Raw genomic sequence first — 16,042 nt, 5'->3', positions numbered from 1 at the left:
AAGGTCTGCATTTCCTCACCCAGCCTCTCTAACATCTCTTAGCGTGCATAGCTTCCAGCCTTATATATCATCCTGCTGTGGGTCTACATGTGTTCAATCCATGTTACATCATAGCCCTTCAACAAAAGTTGTAAGAATTTTTGTCTGTCTCACTGTTTTTCTAAATATTTTTAAATTTATTTTTATATTGGTTTCAGCTGATTTTCAAAGCTCTGTTTTTTGCTGCTGTACATCCACTTGATTCATGTACTGTGAGACAACAATAAATTCTTTTTCAGATGCTTACCATTCATATGTATTATTTACCAGTGACTTGAGTGGGCTGAGTGCAGTTCTTTGAGGTACCGTGTAGGCCTTGTCAGTTATTCAATTAGGTACTTGGAATGGTATCTTTGCTAATTTCCACCTCCTGGATAATACCTCACCCTTCCCCACCTTTCCCATTTAGCAGCCTTATGTCTATTTTCTACATATTTGACTATGTTTCTGTTTTGTAATTTATTTCATGTGTAGCCATTTTTGATTCCACCTTTAAGTGACATCTTATGATATGTGTCTTTTTCTTTCTGACATACGTCACTTAGAATGATCGTATGTATCTCCTACAGAGTTGTTACAACTGGCCTTATTTCATTCATTTCTGGGTGAGTAATATAACACTCTACATAAGTACCCCATCTCTTTTATCCATTTTATCCTTCCAGGGACATTTATTTTATATCCAAGTTGAGGCCCTTTTTAACAGAGAGGTGGTAAACGTTGGGGTGCCTGTTTTCTGTTGATTTTTGCTTTTTCCCACGGTATACGCCCATGAGTGCAAGTGACCTATGCTCTGTAGCTCATTTTTTAGACGTTTTAGCAAACATAATACACTTCTCCAGAGTGGCCCTTGGCAAATTACATTTCCACTATCAGCCTCACAGGGCTCCCTTTTCTCCTCACCCTGTCCTGCATTTCGGGTGTTTACACTTTATGTGGATGGACCTTCTGACTGATGTGAAGTGATATATTTTGTAGTATTGATTTCCAGTGCCCACCTGTTTGGTTGGATAAAAAGTGTGTATGGCCTTTACTTGAATATATTCAGAAAAAATGCATACGCCCTTTTTGGCCAACTGCATCATTGGCGATGTTCAGCCCCTTTTCTTTTGCTTTAATGGGGAGTCCTTTCCACCTCTTCAAATCTGTTTCCCACCACTCTCCCTTGCTTACAAGTCCTTTTCTGTGACTTACCTCAAGACATTTTTTGACGATAGATATTTTCAACTCTGCAGTTTCATGAATTTTAGTGCCCCTGAGTTCCATTTTTCAACTTGTGTTTTTGGAAACTGGACACAAAACAGCGGGATTTCCTCTAACACTATTCTGTTTCCGTGGGCAATTCTAGCCTTTGATGAATTTGTCTTCCGGATTGGAAATTACAGTGGCATGTGCCTGTCCGAACACCTAGGACTTGTCTCTAAATTTTTCTCATCCTTCTGCTTCATCCTCTGGACAAATTCCCATCTGTGAGCAACAGGATGTGGACGGTGCTGATATCCCCAAGTGAGGAGATTGTTAGGAAAGGTGCTGGAGGGGTGAACCCGAGCACCAGGCGATGAGGAGATGAGGTGCCTTTTCCAAACTCTTTCCGATCAAACGGTGTACCATCCTCTAGATGTGACAGGCATGTTGTAGCCATAGGAATGGTCCCGTGCACGTAAGGAGAACCCAAGGGATTTTTCCAAATCAGTGTCTCCCTGAACCCCAAACTGGGGAATTTTTAAGCTACGGCTACATATATGTCCATTAAGGGCCTTGGGAAATAGGCAGAGTCCAAACTTTAGATGATTGAAATCTTCAGAGTCAGAAGTGCTCACCATCGGCCTTGCTTAGGTTACATTTTATCTGTCATTGATAGATGATGTCAATAAAAATATGTATTCTTTTTCAGATTATTTCCCCTTATAGGTTATTGCAAAATATTCAGTGTAGTTCCCTGTGCTATACAGTAGTTCCTTGTTGATGATCTGTTTTATACATAGCAGTGTGTATGTGTTAATCCCAAACTCTTAACTTATCCCTTCTCCTACCTTTCCCCTTTGGTAATAATAAATTATAAGATTTTATACTTCTCAGAAATGGGGAAGCTGAAAGAGAGGTATCATTTTCAATGGAAATGCATTCAAAACAAGATTGAAGCTTCAGCCAAGAGTATTCGATGTACATCCTTGGGAATAAATCACTTCATTTCTCTAATGTTGACCTGACAAATAAGACAGACGTCTTCACTAAACTTGCTTATAATAAAGTGATGGAAATATCAGATGTAAGTCTTAGAAACATCTTATTTTACCCGAGCCTTATACACTGATCTAGGATGACTACAGTTTGGCTCACACATCTGTTCATTGAAGTTACAATGTTCTCAACTTTTATTACTGATCCTCCACAGTGGCCCCCAACAGGAGTCCCTGTGCCCAGTGTCATTGGAGCCAACAGATCAAGACTGAGTTTGGTTCAGAAGCAAAGGAAACTTTATATTTTGAAAACAGAATGGAGAGGTGAGACCGTGCACTCCCCCGCGAGCTGTGGTCTGGGCTGCTGTGTAGGGATCCCGGCAGCGTCAGCAGGATGGAGGGGATGGAGCTCTCGAGGTCTGGGCTGGCTGCAGCTCAGGCTCTATGTCGCAGAGTCTGCATGGGACCCCGCTAGCTGAGGTGTCGACCCAGCCATTCTGCACTAGGAAATCGGGTCTGAAGTGCCGGGTGTGGGACCTCTGCATGCGGAACCCTAGGAGCACCTGAAATTAGACAAAGCACAAAGGAAAAACAGGTTAGACTTTATTTTATTGCCCAGATTCGCTTTTTATCTCCCAGGTATTTTTAATGAACGTTGCCGGAGACGAACACCTCCTCTGCTTTTTGTCCCGTTCCTCATTCTTGGGGTGCTGAGGGTACAGACCCCTCTTTTGTAACTGCTTCATGCTGAGGTGGGAGCCCTCATACACGGGGGGAGGGGCAAAACTTCTCCCCAGCAGCCTCCAGGTGAGGTTGATTGTCCCAAGTCCTACTGCCTCACTGCTCATCCGCCTGAGCACCAGCATTGGAAGTGTTATAGATTCTAATGACCTTTAAGGGTCCAGGAAAGAGATGCACAGAGATGCTGCTGTGGCAGGTTTCACCCCAACCCACATTTGTTCGGTGACCTTAGGCTGACGAATTTTCCAGCCTAGATGCTCTGACCAGTAGTCTGTGCTTTCTTTAATTAGGTCCCTGAATTAATGTACAAACAGCACCATGTGTCAGAGCCCTGCCCGCTCAACTCCCCGACAGTCCAGGGTCGGTGGTGATCCAGGACCATGACGTCCACTGAGTCAACGGCCTTTTGAAGTAGCCAGCAGTCCAGGCGGTCATATTGGCCACCATCACCGCGGTGTCTGTAGGGTTTTCTATGGTGAAATCATGATATACTTTTCCTCCGCCCAGCTTGTTAGCTCCCGTCTGGGTGCAGTAAGTCCTGCAAGCAGTAGTCTGCTCTTTCAGGGCACAGACTTCTTTTCTGAGAGAAACTCCAGGTCAAGTGATGGTCACACGAGTCATCTTGGGGGCCCATTGCCCCCGTTTGTCTCTCTGGATGTTGGAGTTGGAGGGCCTCCTCACTCGAGGTCAGTGTGTCCACAGAGCGACCCCTGCAACTTCAGGGCATGATGGGTGGTTAGGATCACCACGTGGGTTCCTTTTCCCTTAGGAGGGATCTGGCCTTGCAGGCTGCTGATTTCCAGCTTTTTAGATACCCCGGTATCCTGGCCTGATGGGGCGGTGGGCAAAGCCCTTGGTGACCATAGTTTATCATACCTGAAGGACATTCTTGTGTTGCTCCATTTCAAGTGGTCCCAGTTTTTGCACTAAGGCTCCAAGGGTGATTAACCTTGACTGGGTATGTAAAGGTCAAAGGGTTTAGCTAAATTAGGGAGTTCCTGGGCAAGGGCCTGAATTGACTGCTCTTTCCATTCTTGAAAGGCTGCTTCTGAATTCTATTGAAAAGGATCATCATCATTTCATATCAGTGTTTCATGTAGAGGCCCAGGTATTAGACTGTAGTTAGGGATCCAGATGCATAAAACCTTGGCCTCCCCAGGAACCCCTAAGTTGTCTTCTAGTTTTAGAAGAGGTAAGGCTGCAAATGGCTTCTTCCCTATCCTGGGATGCGTTTCTCCGAATATCTGTGAGAATGAAGCCCAGGCATGTCACCTTAGCCTGGGATATTTGAGCCTTTTTCTTGGACACATTCTATCCTTTCTTGTCTAGGTAGTTCAGAGGCGTCTTTAGTAGGCCTGGCGATCAGAATGTCATCTGCATATTGAAGGAGGGTTCCCTTTTACAGAGGTAGAACTTTGAGGTCTTTAGAGGACATTTCCCCAATGATGGTGTGGGAATTTTTTAACCATTGGGGCAGGACGGTCCAGCATTATTGCTTTCGTTGCATGTTGTGTCCTGCCACTCACAAGCCAAAAGTTCTTGTGACTCTGAGATGAATGGAATACAGAAGAAGGCATCATTGAAGTCTAATACAGAATGCCAAGGCCTGGTGGATGGTAGAATGACCAGCAGGGTGTAGGAAATAGGAGCTACTGGATATATATCCTCGGTGGCTTCACTGACTGTCCTGATATACTTTACCAGGTTTCCAGCAGCCCATGGGGCTCTCGTGGTCAGGCCAATACCAGGATATGGAGCTCAACTGGGCTGCGCCACCCACACCACAGCCCACGGGGCTATCGTGGTCGTCCCTCCCAGGATATGGAGCTCACCTGTGCAGCTACCCAGCAGCCCATGGGGCTCTCCTAGTCAGGCCCTTCCCAGGATAGAAAGCTCCCCTGGGCCTGTACCCCAGCAGGGCTGGACATATAGGAACTGTGCTCATAGCCCACCTTGCAGAGAAACCCCAGCTCACCTCTCGCTCACAGCTGACATAGAACACCTCAGAGCAGGACTTGAACTAACAAACAGCAGCTCTGACAGTTCTGTGACACTGGGTATCACTCTGTGCAACCTCTCTCTGCCCGGACTTCCAGACACTTCCACTTCAGCCAGGGCACCAGGCCTCTGTCTCCAAACACCATCACTCCTCTCCCTGACTCCTGGCTTCCTCTCATTAGGATAGGGTCTTCTTGAAGTTGTTTTCCACTCATAGACCAGATAAAATGATAAGAAAAAAGCCGCAGCTGCAGCCCCTTGTCTATCCTGACTCTCAGGAGCCCACACCTGTTCCTTGGGTTTGGCCCGTTTAGCAAGTTTCATTTTCTGCAACTGTGAGCCCCTGAGGGTTGAGGATTGGCTGATTTGGGCAGCCTGACACTGCCTGCCAGCCCTCCCCAGGTGTGCCTGGGTTGAGGTCAATATAAACACCTCTCCAGTCAGCAAGAGCCCCTGTTGCTGTGCCTGGCGCCATATTCTTTGCCCCTTCAGAAGTGCCGGGGCTAGGGTCATGGGAGGGAGTGAGGGGCCGTGGCTTTGTGGGTGGCCCAGTATGAGGGGGGCTCTGATGGACATTCTGCAGGAGTTGCCAGGCTGCCACCTGCTAAAGAAGAGGATGTGTCACCCATACCTGCCACTGGAATTTCTCCCCAGGCAGAGGTGAGGAAGTAAAAAAGCAGTGGGGGCCGTGGCAGGAGGGGTGTCTCAGGCAGGGAAATGGAAAGCTTCCAGAAGAGCATCTGGAGCCAGGACCATCCTGGCTGGCCTGCAGGCACCAAGTCGGCCTGCGTTCTGTCTATATGTGACTCCACAGCCCTTCCTCTAGGCTTGCAAGTTCTTGTACATATTCAGGTGTTTTACCTGGAAAGGGTGGGAAGAGTTCAGCTGCAGCAGGACTGGGGCTCAGCTCACATTTACTCACAGACGCCTCGACACAGTCACCCAGCTTTGCAATGAGGATGCTCCTTGTGGGGGGGAGCACTGCTGACTGCATGGGAGACGATTTCCCACCTCTGAGCAACTTAAGAATTTTTACCACTGGAGAAAGTGCCCTGATTCACTTTTCCTGTGTATAACTGGTAGGTTCTGTTTTTTTTTTTTTTTTTCTTTTTTTCTTTTTCTTTCAAGTAGATTTTATTTATTCCTCTATTTTTTTAATTTACAGATATAAACATGGAAATAATGCATTAATATAAAGAGGTCTATATGAAGGGAAAAACTTTTTTTCTGTTATTTTATTAAATGTTATTTATTATTTTTAATTTTTTTTTAAATTTATTTATTTCTTTTATACAGCAGGTTCTTATTGGATATCTATTTTATACATATAAGTGTGCACATGTGAATCCCAGTCTCCCAATTCATCCCACCACCACCCTCACATGGCATTCCCCCCTTGGTGTCCATATGTTTGTTCTCTACATCTGTGTCTCTATCTCTGCCCTGCAAACCGGTTCACCTGTACCATTTTTTAGGTTCCACATATATGCATTAATATCCAATATTTGTTTTTCTCTTTCTGACTTACTTCACTCTGTATGACACTCTCTAGATCCATCAAGGTCTCTACAAATGACCCAATTTCATTCCTATGTATGGCTGAGTAATATTCCATTGTATATATGTACCACATCTTTATCCATTCGTCTGTCTGTGGGCACTTAGGTTGCTTTCATTACCTGGCTATTGTAAATAGTGCTGCAATGAACATTGTGGTGAATGTGTCTTTTTGATTTATGGTTTTCTCTGGGTATATGCCCAGTAGTGGGATTGCTGGATTATATGGTAAATCTATTTTTAGTTTTTAAAGTAACCTCCATACTGTTCTCCATAGAGATTGTATTGATTTACATTCCCAACAATAGTGGAAGAAGGTTCCTTTTCTCCACACCCTCTCCAGCATTCGTTGTTTTTAGATTTTCTGATGATACCCATTCTAACAGGTGTGACATGATACCTCATTGTAGTTTCAATTTCCATTTCTCTAATAATTAGAGATGTTGAGCAGATTTTCATGTGTGTCTTGGCCATCTCTATGTCTTCTTGGAATAAATGTTTATTTAGATCTTCTTCCATTTTTGTATTGGGTTGTTTGTTTTATTAATATTGAGCTGCATGAGCTGTTTATATATATTGGAGATAAAGCATTTGTCCATTGATTCGTTTGCAAATATTTTCTGCCATTCTGAAGGCTGTCTTTTCGTCTTGTTTGTAGTTTCCTTTGCTTTGCAAAAGCTGTTACGTTTCATTAGGTCCCAGCTGTTTAGTTTTCTTTTTTATTTCATTAGTATAGGAGGTGGATCAAAAAAGATCTTGCTGTGATTTACGTCAGAGTATTCTTCATAAGTTTTCCTCTCAGAGTTTTATACTGTCCAGTCTTACATTAAGGTCTCTAATACATTTTGAATATATTTTTATGGATCGTGTTGGGGAGTGTTCAAATTTCATTCTTTTACCTATAGCTGTCCATATTTCCCAGCACCACTGATTGAAGAGACTGTCTTATATCCATTGTATAGTCTTGCCTCCTTTGTCATAGATTAGTTGACCATAGCTTTGTAGGTTTATTCCTGGGCTTTCATTTTTTTTTTTTCCTTTTACACCTTTATTGGAGTATAATTGCTTTACAATGGAGTGTTAGTTTCTGCTGTATAACAAAGTGAATCAGCTATACATATACAAATGCCACCAGATCCCCTCCCTCTTGCATCTCCCTCCCACACTCCATATCCCACCCCTTTAGGTGGTCACAAAGCACCGAGCTGATGTCCCTCTTCTATGTGGTTGCATCCCAGTAGCTATCAGTGTTACATTTGGTAATGTATTTATATCCAAGCCACTCTCGCACTTCGTCCCAGCTTACCCTTCCCCCTTCCGGTGTCCTCAAGTCCTTTCTCTACTTCTGTGTCCTTAATCCTGTCCTGCCACTAAGTTCTTCAAAATCATTTTTTCCTTCATTAGATTCCATATATCTCTGTTAACATACAGTATTTGTTTTTCCTTTTCTGACTTACTTCACTGTGTAGGACAGATTCTAAGTCCATCCACCTCAGTACAAATAACTCAGTTTTGCTTCTTTTTATGGCTGAGTAATATTCCATTGTATATATGTGCCATATCATCTTTATCCATTCATCTGTCGATGGACACTTAGGTTGCTTCCATGTCCTGGCTATTGTAAATAGAGCTGAAATGAACATTTTTGTACATAACACTTTTTGAATTATGGTTTTCGCAAGGCAAATGCCCAGTAGTTGGATTGTTGTGTCCTTTGGTACTTCTATTGTTAGTTATTTAAAGGAACCTCCATACTGTTCTCCCTAGTGGCCATATCAATTTACATTCCCACCCACAGTGCAAGTGTGTTCCCTTTTCTCCATTAAAGGCCTCTCCAGCATTTATTGTTTTGTAGATTTTTTTGATGATTGCCACTCTGACTGCTGTGAGGTGATACCTCACAGTAGTTTTGATTTGCATTTCTCTAATGATTAGTGATATTCAGCATCATTTCATGTGTTTCTTGGTAATCTGTATATCTTCTTTGGAGAAATGTCTATTTAGGTCTTCTGCCCGATTTTGGATTGGGTTGTTTGTTTTTGTGATATTGAGCTACATGTGGTGCTTGTAAAGTTTGGATATTAATCCTTTGTCAATTGCTTCATTTGAAAATATATTCTCCCATTCTGAGTGTTGTTTTTGCATCTTGTTTATATTTTCCTGTACTCTGTAAAAGCTTTTAAGTTTCATTAGGTCCCATTTGTTGATTTCTGTTTTTATTTCCATTTCTCTAGGAGGTGGGTCAAAAAGGATCTTGCTGTGATTTATGTCATAGAGTGTTCTGCCTATGGTTTCCTCTAAGTGTTTTATAGTGTCTGGTCTTATATTTAGATCTCTAATCAATTTAGAGTTTATTTTTATGTATGGTGTTATGGAGTGTTCTAATTTCATTCTTTTATGCGTAGGGGTCCAGTTTTCCCAGCACCAATTACTGAAGAGACTGTCTTTTCTCCATTGTATATCCTTACCTCATTTGTCATAGATGTGATAGCCATAGGTATGTAGGTTTAGCTCTGGGCTTTCTGTCCTGTTCCATTGAACTGTTTTTATGCCAATGTACATACACTTGATTCCATTATGGAGACATATAAATACATAGGTTTCAAGATTTTTACCACTCAGATATATTCCTCTTCAGTGAATAGGGTGTTTTGTGTCCAGTTCATTGAGAAAGGAGTAGGTCTTGTCTATTACATATTTGGTATATGGAATGGTATCTGTGCTAATTTCAAACTCTGGTTTTATGCATCACCCCACCTCTTCTTCCCCCTTAAGCAGGCATAAGAGTGTTTTCTAAATGTGAGACTCTGTTCTCTTTCCTAACTCAGTTCATGTGTAGCCATGTTAACAGGACCGTCATAAGTGATATCTTATGATAAGTTTCTTTTTCTCTGTGACTTATTTCACTTAGAATCATCCAACGCGAATCCACTCATTTTGCTGCTAATGGCCTTATGACATTGATTTCATGGCTGAGGGATATTCCATTATACCGAAGTAACACAAATTCTTGAACCATTTTTGTCTATCCTGGGATATTTAAGGTGTACCCAAGTTGAGGTTCTTGTAAGCAGTGCAGCCCTAAATTTTGGGGTGGCTCTGTCTTATTGATTTTCAGGTTCCCCAAGGTATATTCTCTAGACTGGAAGTGCCCTCGCCTCTGTAGCTCTGTTGTTTACTTGTATTAGGGAACACAATGCACTCCTCCAGAGAGGCAGTTGGCAATTTACATCCTGCCCATCAGCATAACTATATTCCCTGTTCTCCAGTGCCTGTCTTGCCTTTCTGGTTTTGACACATTTTGTGGATGTCCTTTTGCCTGGCGGGAAGTGATACTTCTTTGTAGTGCAGATATGCATTGCCCGCTTGCTTGCTTGGCCAAAAAGGGCGTATGTATTTTCTCCTGAATATATTCAGGAGAAAACGCATACGCCCTTTTTGGACAAGTGCATCATTGTCAATGTTGTGCCCCTCTTCCAGTGCTTTAAATGCAATTCCAATGTACATCTTGAACTCTGTTTCCTGCTATTCTTGCTCGATTTCACGTCCGCCTCGTTGCTTTCCCTCAATAGATTTTTGGACGATTGTTGTCCTTTATTACTCTGCCAGTTTATGAATTGCTGTGCGCCTGAGCTCCATTTATCAACTCGTTTTTTGTGAGCTGACCACAAGTCCAAAATTTTGGTTCAGGACCTATACTGATTCCCGGTGGGTGGCTGAGACTTTGGTTAATTCTTCTTCCTGCGGGAAAATTAGAGTGACATGTGCCCGTCCACATGCCTAACAGCTACTCTCTCATTGGTTCTCCCTCTTCCCTTTCCTCCTCTGCAAATTGGCAACCTTTGTGAACGAGGAGGTTAAAGGGGCTTTCTCTCTAAGTTGGGAGATTGATAGTAAAGCTGTTGGAAAGTCAAACCAGAGCTCCAGGAGTGGGACAATTAGTTGAGTTTTAGAAACGTTTCGTATTCACAGTGTGTCCATTCTCTAGGTTTCCCATACATGTTATAGCTATAGTAATATTCCCATCAACCTGGAGAGTAGGGTCCATTGGAATGTTTGCCACAGATTATTGCTTTAAATGGTCTGCATTTGCTCACCGAATCTCACCAATCCTCTCAGTCCCAAGTGTGCAGACTTATGCCACATCCAGCTGTCCTTCTAAATAGTGTCATTCCATGTTTTCTCAGAGCCCCTGAAGGAAATGTAAAGAATTTCCCTTTTTTTTTTTGTTTTGTTTGTGAAATTCCTTTTTATAGTGGGTTTGAGATCATTCTCACTGCCATGTTTATGCCAGTTAGGACACACTTGATTCCCTTACGGAGACATATCAATACATAGGTTATAAGATTCTTACTAGTCAGATATATTCCTCTGCGGGAAATATGGGGTTTTGAATCCCTTTCACTGAGGAGGGTGAAGGTCTTGTCTATTCTGTAGTTGTTTTTTGGAACTGTACCAGTACTAATATCAAACTCTGGTTTTATGCATCACCCCACCTCTCCTTCCCCTTAAGCAGGCATAAGAGTGTTTTCTAAATGTGAGACTCTGTTCTCTTTCTTAACTCAGTTCATGTGTAGCCATGTTAACAGGAACTTCATAAGTGATATCTTATGATAAGTTTCTTTTTCTCTGTGACTTATTTCACCTAGAATCATCGTACATAAAAGCACCCATTTTACTGCTTCTGGCCTTATGACATTAATTTCATGGCTGAGGGATATTCCATCATACGGAAGTACCACAATTTCTTGAGCCATTTTTGTCTTTGCTGGGATATTTAAGGTGTACCAAAGTTGACGTTTTTGTAAGGAGTGCAGCCTTAAATTTTGGGGTGTCTCTGTCTTATTGATTTTCAGGATTCCACAAGGTACATTCCCCAGACTGGAAGTACCCTTGGCTCTGTAGCTCGGTTGTTTACTTGTTTTAGGGAACACAATGCACTCCACCAGAGAGGCAGTTGGCAATTTACATCCTGCTAATCAGCATAACTAGGACCCTTGTTCTCTAGGGCCTGTCTTGCCTTTCTGATTTTTACACATTTTGCGGATGTCCCTTTTGACCGGTGGAAAGTGATACTTCTTTGTAGTGCAGAGTTGCATTGCCCGCTTGCTTGCTTGGCTAAAAAGTTCATATGCGTTTTCTCCTGAATATATTCAGGAGAAAACACCTACGCCCTTTTTGCCTCAGTGCATCATTGTCGAAGTTGTGCCCCTCTGCTGAGCTTTAAAGGCGATTCCAATGTACCTCTTGAAATCTGCTTCCTGATGTTCTGGCTCGCTTTAAAGTCCGCCTCGTTGCCTTCCCTCAACAGATTTTCCGACGATAGTTTTCCTTTATTACTTGGCCAGTTTGTGAATTGCTGTGCCCCTGAGCTCCATTTTTCAACTCGTTTTTTGTGAGCTGACCGCAAGTCCAAAATTTTGGTTCATGATCTATACTGCTTCCATGCGGGTGGCTGAGACATTGATTAATTCTTCTTCCTGCCGGGAAATTAGAGTGGCATGTGCTAGTGCAACTGCCTAACAGCTACTCTCTCATTGGTGCTCCATCTTACCTTTCATCCTCTGCCAATTGGCAACTTGTGAGAACCAGGAGTTTAAAGGGGCTGTCTCTCCGAGTTGGGAGGTTAATAGTAAAGCAGTTGGAAAATCAGACCAGAGCACCAGGAGAGGGAATATTAGTTGAGTTTTAGAAACCTTTCGTATTCACAGTGTGTCCATTCTCTAGGTTTCCCGTACATGTTACAGCTGTAGTAATATTCCCTTCAACCTGGACAGTAGGGACCCGTGGAATGTGTGCCACACATTATTGCTTTAAATGGTCTGCATTTGCTCACCGAATCTCACCAATCCTCTCAGTCCCAAGTGTCCTGCCTTATGTCACATCCAGCTTTCTTTGTAGATAGTGTCCTTCCAGGTTTCATCAGAGCCCCTGAAGGAATTGCAAAGAATTTCCCTGTTTTATTGTTTTGTTTTTGAAATTCCTTTTTATACTGGGTTTGACCTGATTCTCACTGCCATGTTTATGCCAGTCTAGACACAGTTGATTCCCTGATGGAGACATATCAATACATAGGTTTTAATATTCTTACTAATCAGATATATTCCTCTGCGGGAAATATTGGGTTTTGAGTCCCTTTTACTGAGGATGGTGTAGGTCTTGTCTATTCCGTATTTTATTTTTGGAACAGTACCTGTACTAATATCAAACTCTGGTTTTATGCATCACCCCACCTCTCCTTCCCCCTTAAGCAGGCATAAGATTGTTTTCTAAATGTGAGACTCTGTTCTCTTTCCTAACTCAGTTCATGTGTAGCCATGTTTACAGGACCTTCCTAAGTGATATCTTATGATATGTTTCTATTTCTCTGTGACTTATTTCACTTAGAATCATTGTACCTGAATCCACTCCTTTTGCTGCTACTGGCCTCATCACATTGATTCCATGGCTGAGGGATATTCCATCGTACGTAAGTACCACAATTTCTTGAACCATTTTTGTCTTTCCTGGGATCTTTCAGGTGTAACCAAGTTGAGGTTCTTGTAAGCAGTGCAGCCCTAAATTTTGGGGTGGCTCTGTCTTATTGATTTTCAGTTTTCCCACGGTATATTCCCTAGACAGGAAGTGCACTTGGCTCTGTATCTCTGTTGTTTCCTTGTTTTAGGGAACACAATGCACTCCTCCACAGAGGCAGTTGGCAAGTTACATTCCGCCTGTCAGCATAACTAGGCTCCCTGTTCTCCAGGGCCGGTGTTGCCGTTCTAGTTTTTACACATTTTGCGGATGTCCCTTTTGTCCGGTGGGAAGTGATACTGCTTTGTAGTCAGATTTGCATTGCACGCTTGCTCGGCCACAAAGGTCGTATGCGTTTTCTCCTGAATATATTCAGGAGATAACGCATACGCCCTTTTTGGCCAACTGCATCATTGTCGAAGTTGTGCCCCTCTTCCTGTGCTTTAAAGGCAATTCCAATGTACCTCTTGAAATCTGTTTCCTGCTATTCTGTCTTGCTTTCAAGTCCACCTCGTTCCCTTCCCTCAACAGATTTTTGGACAATAGTTTTTCTTTATTACTCTGCCCGTTTGTGAATTGCTGTGCCCCTGAGCTCCATTTTTCAACTCGTTTTTGTGAGCTGACCGCAAGTCCAAAATTTTGGTTCAGGGCCTATACTGGTTTTAGGCGGGTGGCTGAGACATGGATTAATTCTTCTTCCTGCCAGGAAATTAGAGTGACATGTGCCCATCCAAATGCCTAACAGCTACTCTCTCATTGGTTCTCCATCTTACCTTTCATCCTCTGCCAATTGGCAACATGTGAGAACCAGGAGGTTAAAGGGGCTGTCTCTCCAAGTTGGGAGATTTATAGTAAAGCAGTTGGAAAATCAGACCGGAGCACCAGGAGAGTGAATATTAGTTGAGTTTTAGAAACCTTTCGTATTCACAGTGTGTGCATTCTCTACGTTTCCCATACATGTTATAACTGTAGTGATATTCCCTTTTACCTGGCGAGTTGGGACCCATGGAATTGGTGGCATGCATTATTGCTTTAAACGGTCTGCATTTTATCGTCCAATCTCACCAATCCTCTCAGTCCCAAGTGTCCAGCCTTATGTCTCATCCAGCTGTCATTTTAGATAGGGTCATTCCAGGTTTCATCAGAACACCGGAAGGAATTGTGTTAGAATTTCGCTGTTTTATTTTTTTGTTTTTGAAATTCATTTATATAATGAGGTTGAGCTGATTTTCACTGACGTGTTTATGACAGTCTAGACACACTTGATTCCCTTACGGAGACACATCAATATATAGGTTTTAAGATTCTTACTAGTCAGATATATTCCTCTGCGGGAATAGGGCTGTTGAGTCCCGGTCACTGAGGTAGGAGTAGCTCTTGTCTATTCTCTATTTGGATTATGCAACGGTAGCTGTACTAATATCAAACTCTGGTTTTGTGCATCTACCCACCTCTCCTTTCCCCTCAAGCAGGCTAAGTATGTTTTCTAAATGTGAGACTCTGTTCTCTTTCCTAATTCAATTCATGTGTAGCCATGTTTACATTTCCTTCATAAGTGATATTTTATGTCAGAATGCTCCACGGCTCTTGTCATCATAATGCTCCATGATGCTCGTCATCACAATTTTCCATGGTCTTCTCATCACAATGCTCCACCGTCTTGCCATCACATTAATCCATGCCCTGGTCATCACAATGCTCCATGTCCCTTGTCATCACAATTATCCACCTCTTTGTCATCACAGTGTTTGATGACACTTCTCATCAGAATGCTCCATGCTCTTGTCATCATAATGCTCCATGACCCCTGTCATCACAATGCTCCGTGACTCCAGTTATCAGAATGCTTCATGACCTTTGTCATCACAATGGTGCATGACCTCGTCACACAAAGCTCTGTGACCTTTGTCTCCACAATGCTCCATGCCCTTTTCATCACAATGCTCCAAGCTCACTGTCATCACAATAATCCATGAAACTTGTCAAACCAATGTTCCATGCCCCTGTCATCACATTGCTCCATGACCCTTGTCATCACAATGCTCCATGTCTTTGTCATCACAAAGCTCCATGATGCATGACATCAGAATGCTCCATGGCCTTCTCATCACAATGCTCCATTCCCCTTTTCATCTCAATGCTCCATGAACCCTGTCATCACAATGCACCATGCCCATCATCATAATGCTTCATGCTATTGTCATCACAAAGAAATCAAAATGCTCCATGACCTCTGTCATCACAATGCTCCAAACCCTTGTGATCACTATGTTCCATAACACTTGTCATCACAATGCCCCATGACGCTGGTCATTACAATTATCCATGGTCTTCTCATCACAATGCTCCATGACCTTTGTCATCACAATGCTCAATACACTTGTCATCACAGTGCTCCCTGACACTTGTCGTCAGTATGCTCCTTGAACCCTGTCATGACGAGGCTCCATGCATTTTTCATCACAATGATCCATGCCCTTTTCATCACAATCTGCCAAGACCCCTCTAATCACAATGCTCCATGTCCTTTTCATCACAAATCTCCCTGATGCATGTCATCAGAGTGCTCCATGGCCTTCTCATCACAATGCTCCATGCCGTGGTCTTCACAATGCTACAAAACCCCTTTAATCACAATGCTCCATGAACCTTTTTATCAGTATGCTCCATGACAATCGTTATCAAAAGGCGCCATGGTCCTCTCATCACAATGCTCCAGGATCTTCTCATCGCATTGCTCCATGACCCCTGTCATCAAAGGACTCAATGAATAATTTCAGCCCAAAGCTCCATGACCTTCCCATCACAATGCTCGATGACCCATGTCATCACAATGCTACATGACCACAGTCATCAAAATGTTCCATGCCGCTTGTCATCAGAATATTCCATGCGCTTGTCATCCCCATGCTCCATGACCCCTGTAATCACAATGGTCCTTGATGCTTGTCATCACAGAGCTCCATGACACTTGTCATCACGGTGCTCCATGCCTTTGTCAGCAAAATGCTACA

This window comes from Hyperoodon ampullatus (genome assembly GCF_949752795.1).
Source record: "Hyperoodon ampullatus genome assembly, chromosome: X".
Classification (NCBI taxonomy): Eukaryota; Metazoa; Chordata; class Mammalia; order Artiodactyla; family Ziphiidae; genus Hyperoodon; species Hyperoodon ampullatus.
This window is presented reverse-complemented; position numbering follows the sequence as displayed.